This window comes from Olea europaea, unplaced genomic scaffold (assembly GCF_002742605.1).
Source record: "Olea europaea var. sylvestris unplaced genomic scaffold, O_europaea_v1 scaffold1185, whole genome shotgun sequence".
NCBI classification, from domain to species: Eukaryota; Viridiplantae; Streptophyta; class Magnoliopsida; order Lamiales; family Oleaceae; genus Olea; species Olea europaea.
Window position 1 is genome coordinate 148831 of NW_019229260.1, and position 9040 is coordinate 157870.

Here is a 9040-nt window from a genome sequence, read left to right on the forward strand (position 1 = left end):
GATTACAGATTTACTTATTAGTCACATATCATCGAATTAATTGATTACAGATTATTTTGAGGTTACAAGTAAAAAATTTACAAGTCACAAATTATTTCATTACTCACAAGTCAAAAATTTTGTAGGTCATAGCTCACATCATTGGTCACAAATTCAAAAACATATAGGTCACAGGTCACATATTTCAAATTTGATGGTTACTGATTACTTTTTAATGACTAATGGTCAAATTTTAATGTCACAGTTTACGGTCACAATCACATACATGAACAAGCAGTTGGTCTCAGACATCCAACATCCGATCCCAACACCACCACCAACACCAACAATAAAACCATTACTAAAAACCATCGCAACAACCAGGACCACCACGACAGTCAGAAAACACCTCCAAACACACCCAACAATATACCACCTCCCAACCTCACCAACATCACTGCACCCACAGTACCACCAACCAGAAACACCACCACAACCACGAACAAACACTCATATACCATGACGTCCTACCACAAGCACAGCCACCACTTCCACGACCACGACCACAACCACAAACAAAATTACAACCACATGTCTCCAAAACTATTAACAATCAGATCCTACTACCAATATGACCAACAAAACCACGGCCAAGATCTGAAAATACAATCAGCAAAACCTCAAAATCACTACCACACCCAAAATCACTACCTATTGAACGTAGTAGAAGGTCGAGGTCCTAAATTTACTTCAACAACCAATTGGCGACCATGTTGAGGTCCGATTGTACGTCGAATCTATTTCGAATGACAACAATTATCACCGCTCTTTGCAATATCTGAGCGACGTCGACATTGCGAGCCACTGTGCAACGACGCTCACGTGTTCGAAGGAGGTCATCATTATGATGCTGTGGTCTCCGACGACGGCGATGGCAACGGCGACTACCGTGTGATGGAGAGGTTAGAGAGACGGGAGGGGGGAGAGAGAGACTGAGCGAAAGACGGGAGGGAGAGAGAGGATGAAGGATGGATTGAGACGAAGGTGGATTGATATATTTTTTGATTAACCTAATACCGGAGATTTGATTAGAAAAGTTGGGCCCATGATTTATGCACAGTAAAGTTGAAAGCCTTGGAACGGTGTAATTTCCTCAATAAATTATGTGAAAATTTCATATCAAAGAGTTTAACTATGATTTATTTCAAAATTAAAAAAATAAAGTTTAAAATTTCAAAAATAATATAATATTAAAATTTATTTATGAAATAATTGATTAAAAATATATTTTATTAATTAAATAAATTAAGGTAACAATTCCATATAATTTGGTCACAAATTATTGAATTAATTGGTTATAATTTTTTGTCGACCACAATTCAAAAATTTTATATGTTAAAAATTCATCAGTCACAAATAAAAATCGTATAGGTCACAATTTATTTATAGATCACAAATCACAAATTTTATAAATCAAAAATTTATTAAATTAATAGTCACATATTATTCCTTGGTCATAAATAATAAAGTTTATAAGTTACAACTTGTTTCGTGATCACAAAATATCAAATTAATTGTTCACAAATTACTGCCAAATCAATAATTATTGGTCACAACTGAATAAATTTTTATGTCTCACATTATTTATTGATCACAAATCAAAAATTTTGCATGTCAAATATGACTAACTTATTGGTCACAACACTGAAATAAATTGATCACATTTTCCCACTCCCACTCCATTGCTATAGTCGGCTTTACCATTACACAATCACTGCCAACGCCACAACCTATAGTGTACCATCACCTTCACCACCGACAATGCACCACCATCACCGTTGCTTATTCCACAAACACCACCTTCACCTGCATTGCATTACCATTATCACCAACTATACCTCAATCTACAACCACCAGATAACCCAAAACCATCTCCATGTCATAGCTTTGGTGAGATGAGATCAAAAAAATCGAATACCAGATCTGCAGGTTGTTCTCAATCTGTCGATCTCTGAAAACACACTTTTCCGCAACCAACTCTCTGCTTTGTCCTCGATCATGTTGAAAAACTACTCACCATCACTACCACTTCACCACCTGTTCCCGTCAAAATGTTACACACATCGAAAATAGCATCGAAATCTCACACATGAAAGGACCCCCAATTTGCAGTGCTACACGAGCAGTGGCAGACACCTTGCTATGTGTAATATCGATCACAGCGGCGTCACCTAATCCATAGTCAATTTGTACCGCGTCGTTGTTTAGGTTTAGCGACATCTTCAGCTGCACCGCACATAATCACTGCACCATAAAACAACAGTGTTCCAATCCTTTCCAAAGATCCCGCATCGTGTACTACCTTTCATCACCTGCAAGAGGATAGAAAGAGGGTCAGAGGAGAGAATATAGAGGTAAGTGGTTTAGAGAGAGAGAGATGGGAAAGAGATAATCAAGGTCTGGAATTGAAATTGTGTATGGTAAATTAATTATTTTTTGAATAGTTATATTTAGTAAAAATATTTATTTTATATATAATAATTAATTAAAAAACATCTGATTTTTGAGTTAGTAAACATAACCTATAATTTATAAATTGAGATCTCCGTTCGATTCCCCGCAAGGTGGAATTGGCTTTGTTGCAAGCGGGAGTTATCATATGGGTTAACAGCCTTGGCCTATCCATGTGCTCAACAACCAATTGGCGACCATGTTGAGGTCCGATTGTACGTCGAATCTATTTCGAATGACAACAATTATCACCGCTCTTTGCAATATCTGAGCGACGTCGACATTGCGAGCCACTGTGCAACGACGCTCACGTGTTCGAAGGAGGTCATCATTATGATGCTGTGGTCTCCGACGACGGCGATGGCAACGGCGACTACCGTGTGATGGAGAGGTTAGAGAGACGGGAGGGGGGAGAGAGAGACTGAGCGAAAGACGGGAGGGAGAGAGAGGATGAAGGATGGATTGAGACGAAGGTGGATTGATATATTTTTTGATTAACCTAATACCGGAGATTTGATTAGAAAAGTTGGGCCCATGATTTATGCACAGTAAAGTTGAAAGCCTTGGAACGGTGTAATTTCCTCAATAAATTATGTGAAAATTTCATATCAAAGAGTTTAACTATGATTTATTTCAAAATTAAAAAAATAAAGTTTAAAATTTCAAAAATAATATAATATTAAAATTTATTTATGAAATAATTGATTAAAAATATATTTTATTAATTAAATAAATTAAGGTAACAATTCCATATAATTTGGTCACAAATTATTGAATTAATTGGTTATAATTTTTTGTCGACCACAATTCAAAAATTTTATATGTTAAAAATTCATCAGTCACAAATAAAAATCATATAGGTCACAATTTATTTATAGATCACAAATCACAAATTTTATAAATCAAAAATTTATTAAATTAATAGTCACATATTATTCCTTGGTCATAAATAATAAAGTTTATAAGTTACAACTTGTTTCGTGATCACAAAATATCAAATTAATTGTTCACAAATTACTGCCAAATCAATAATTATTGGTCACAACTTAATAAATTTTTATGTCTCACATTATTTATTGATCACAAATCAAAAATTTTGCATGTCAAATATGACTAACTTATTGGTCACAACACTGAAATAAATTGATCACATTTTCCCACTCCCACTCCATTGCTATAGTCGGCTTTACCATTACACAATCACTGCCAACGCCACAACCTATAGTGTACCATCACCTTCACCACCGACAATGCACCACCATCACCGTTGCTTATTCCACAAACACCACCTTCACCTGCATTGCATTACCATTATCACCAACTATACCTCAATCTACAACCACCAGATAACCCAAAACCATCTCCATGTCATAGCTTTGGTGAGATGAGATCAAAAAAATCGAATACCAGATCTGCAGGTTGTTCTCAATCTGTCGATCTCTGAAAACACACTTTTCCGCAACCAACTCTCTGCTTTGTCCTCGATCATGTTGAAAAACTACTCACCATCACTACCACTTCACCACCTGTTCCCGTCAAAATGTTACACACATCGAAAATAGCATCGAAATCTCACACATGAAAGGACCCCCAATTTGCAGTGCTACACGAGCAGTGGCAGACACCTTGCTATGTGTAATATCGATCACAGCGGCGTCACCTAATCCATAGTCAATTTGTACCGCGTCGTTGTTTAGGTTTAGCGACATCTTCAGCTGCACCGCACATAATCACTGCACCATAAAACAACAGTGTTCCAATCCTTTCCAAAGATCCCGCATCGTGTACTACCTTTCATCACCTGCAAGAGGATAGAAAGAGGGTCAGAGGAGAGAATATAGAGGTAAGTGGTTTAGAGAGAGAGAGATGGGAAAGAGATAATCAAGGTCTGGAATTGAAATTGTGTATGGTAAATTAATTATTTTTTGAATAGTTATATTTAGTAAAAATATTTATTTTATATATAATAATTAATTAAAAAACATCTGATTTTTGAGTTAGTAAACATAACCTATAATTTATAAATTGAGATCTCCGTTCGATTCCCCGCAAGGTGGAATTGGCTTTGTTGCAAGCGGGAGTTATCATATGGGTTAACAGCCTTGGCCTATCCATGTGCTCTCCATCCTAACTCCTGGGAGGCACATTCTGCGATTTACCTCCTCCACGATGGCCCAGGGCAGGGTCGGTGGGGGCCCTTAAGGTTGGGGTTCAACCTTTTATAAATTGAGATCTCCAAATCTCAAGGTCTCCGTAATTTCCACAAATTATTCAGAATTTACCAAACAAAGATTTTATTCCTAAATTTAATGAAAATTAATAGTACTTTCAATTTTTTCACAAATCTATTATCTCACTAACATAATTCAAATTAACTCCTTTTTTTTTTTAACATTAACGACTCACCATTCCCCATACTGATGCAAAATCCCCAATTTACTTAATGCTCAAATTTCATCTACCAAATTCAATCCCCATATTATTCCTAATTCACATCCTTTCTATCATCGTTCCTATCAATCTTCTTCTATTCTTCCATACAGTTCCGTGGCCGGATTATCTATATAAAACTCTTGCCACCTTTATGACATCATCATCATCATCATCATCACTCTTATGTCATTCATCACTCAGATAGTCCTTCTATCGTTCTTGTCACATCTCTATTTACATGAGACAAATATGGATCATGGAGTCATGCAAAAAGCAAACTTGGTTTTGTTGATAGGTCACTCACACTTCTAAAGGAGTAAGACGATATTCTCAACTCGGAATTTTATAATGATTTGGTTGGAAGTTGGATTTTAATTCTGTCTTACCTAAAATTCATCCAATTATCTTGTATGCTGAAATTGCAGCACATATCTGGATGGATATGAATGATCATTTTTCTCAGTCGAATGTTCCTAAAATCAATCAATTGTAACAGTCAATTTATGCCCTCAAGCAGGAAGGCATGTTTGTTTCATTACATTTTACACAACTCAAATCTTTATGGGACGAACTCAATTCCATTATCTTTGTCACTCCATGTATATGCTATAGTCGGCTTTACCATTACACAATCACTGCCAACGCCACAACCTATAGTGTACCATCACCTTCACCACCGACAATGCACCACCATCACCATTGCTTATTCCACAAACACCACCTTCACCTGCATTGCACTACCATTATCACCAACTATACCTCAATCTACAACCACCAGATAACCCAAAACCATCTCCATGTCATAGCTTTGGTGAGATGAGATCAAAAAAATCGAATACCAGATCTGCAGGTTGTTCTCAATCTGTCGATCTCTGAAAACACACTTTTCCGCAACCAACTCTCTGCTTTGTCCTCGATCATGTTGAAAAACTACTCACCATCACTACCACTTCACCACCTGTTCCCGTCAAAATGTTACACACATCGAAAATAGCATCGAAATCTCACACACGAAAGGACCCCCAATCTGCAGTGCTACACGAGCAGTGGCGACTGACACCTTGCTACGTGTAATACCGATTACAGCGGCGTCACCTAATCCGTAGTCAATGTGTACCGCGTCGTTGTTTGGGTTTAGCGACATCTTTAGCTGCACCGCACATAATCACTGCACCATAAAACAACAGTGTTCCAATCCTTTCGAAAGATCCCGCATCGTGTACCATCCTTCATCACCTGCAAGAGGATAGAAAAAGGGTCAAAGAAGAGAGAACAGAGAGGTAAGAGGTTTAAAGAGAGAGATGGGAAAGAGATAATTAGGGGTAAATTAATTATTTTTTGAATAGTTATATTTAGTAAAAATATTTATTTTATAAATAATAATTAATTAAAAAACTTCTGATTTTTGAATTGGTAAACATAACCTATAATTTATAAATTGAGATCTCCAAATCTCAATGTCTCCGTAATTTCCACAAATTATTCAGAATTTACCAAACAAAGATTTTATTCCTAAATTTAATGAAAATTAATAGCACTTTCAATTTTTTTCACAAATCTATTATCTCACTAACATAATTCAAATTAACTCCATTTTATGATATTAACGACTCACCATTCCCCATACTGACGCAAAATCCCCATATCATTTTTGACATTGGCCGCACATAATTGGATAGTTTTTGAATTCAACACACTTTTTCGCTAAATACATTTTGAATTTGTAAAGGATGTCAAACTCCATATAATCCATAGAATATACAAGAAGCATTATTGATTTACTTATTGCTCAAATTTCATCTACCAAATTCAATCCCCATATTATTCCTAATTCACATCCTTTCTATCATCGTTCCTATAAATCTTCTTATATTCTTCCATACAGTTCTGTGGCCGGATTATCTATATAAAACTCTTGCCACCAATATGACATCATCATCATCATCATCACTACTCTTATGTCATTCATCACTCAGATAGTCCTTTTATCATTCTTGTCACACCTCTAATTACAGGAGACAATTATGGATCATGGAGTCATGTAAAAAAGCAAACTTGGTTTTGTTGATAGGTCACTCACGCTTCTAAAGGAGTAAGACGATATTCTCAACTCGGAATTTTATAATGATTTGATTGGAAGTTGGATTTTAATTCTGTCTTACCTAAAATTCATCCAATTATCTTGTATGTTGAAATTGCAGCACATATCTGGATGGATATGAATGATCATTTTTCTCAGTCGAATGTTCCTAAAATCAATCAATTGTAACAGTCAATTTATGTCCTCGAGCAGGAAGGCATGTTTGTTTCATTACATTTTACACAACTCAAATCTTTATGGGACGAACTCAATTCCATTATCTTTGTCACTCCATGTATATTTGGTAATACCAATAATATTGTTGATCAACAAAATCAAGAGCATGACATGAAGTTTCTTCAGGGACTCCATGATTGTTTTTCAGCTATTCGCAGTCAAATTCTCTTAATTAAGCCATTTCCTTCAATTCAGCTTATCTATAATTTTGTACGTCAAGAAGAAAAACAATCAGCGATTCATATTCGAACAGTTCCTACCGTTGATTTAGCAGTGCTTCAGGTGTATAAACCTCCATTTCATCCTTCTAAAAAGCGCCGATGTCCTTTTTGGTCGTACTCTTTCTTAGTACGTATTACCAAATCCATGGTTTCCCAGATAAGTCGGCAAAAAAATCGAGCACATTGTTTTCTACTTTCGGTACTTTTGCTAGTCAATCGACACTTGAACAATACGATAAGCTTCTTGCACTTCTAGCCAAAGAAGAATATGGTGGATCATCAATCCATTTGGGAGGTACAGCACTAACTTATCTATCCTCTAGTTGGATTATTGATTTTGATAGTCAAATTATCTTGATTTAGCAGCGCTTCGGGCGTATAAACCTCCATTCCATCCTTCTAAAAAGCGCCAATGTCCTTTTTGTGAACATCGTAACAAGCATGGTCATACTCCTTTTTAGTACGTATTACCAAATCCATGGCTTCCCATATAAGTCGGTAAAAAAAATCGGGCACATCGCTTTCTACTTCCACTATTTTTGCTAGTCAATTGACACTTGAACAATACAATAAGCTTCTTGCACTTCTAACCAAAGAAGAATATGGTGGATCATCAATCCATTTGGGAGGTACAGCACTAACTTATCTATCCTCTAGTTGGATTATTGATTTTGGTGTTTTTAATCATATATGTACATCTCTTTCATTTTTTCCTTCACATTCGATTTTTCGTAGAAGTGTGTCAGTTCAACTGCTAGATGGTTCTCAAGCGTCTGTGACACACATAGGCACTGTTCATTGTTCATCATCACTTATTCTCACGATTGTATTTCATATTCAGTCATTTATATTCAATATATTTTTATTTCGCAATTAACAAAATCAATAAATTGTAATGTAGTTTTTTCATTCTCTGAATGTATATTTCAAGATTGAGCAATGAAGAAGTAGATTTGTTAGGGTAATGCTCAAAATGGTTTTTTATTGTTGCAAATTAAGATATTATTTGCGATGTATTTCCACGGGCTAGACAATTGCGTCTTTCTTTTTCTCGAAGTACATCTTGTCCTTCTCATTGCTTTGAATTAATTCATGTTGACATTTGATGTTCTTTCTTTACGCCTTCTAAAATGGATTATGTTTCTTTTTAACTTTTATTGATGGTTATTCAAGGTATACTTAGATTTATTTAATGAAACATAAATCTAAAACTTTCAACATGTTAATTCATTTTTTTAATTTAATCAATCGAAATGTCATATTCATTTTCAAAAGTGCAGCACTGGCATATCGCAAATCAGAATTCCAGCAAATGATGAGACAAATTCGGACCATTCGGCCAGCAGTCGCATCTTACTTGGAACGTGTTGGTCCCTCTAATTGGTCACGAGCAAATTTTGTTGGTAATCGGTACAACGTCATGACTAATAACATTGCAGAGTCATTGAATTCAGTCCTCAGGCGGCAATGAAGTTTCCCTATAACTTCGTTCGTCCAACACATTACGATATTGATGCAACAATGGTTCTTCAAGCGGAGAAACACATCTACCAACTGTCATACTGCGCTGACATAAAAA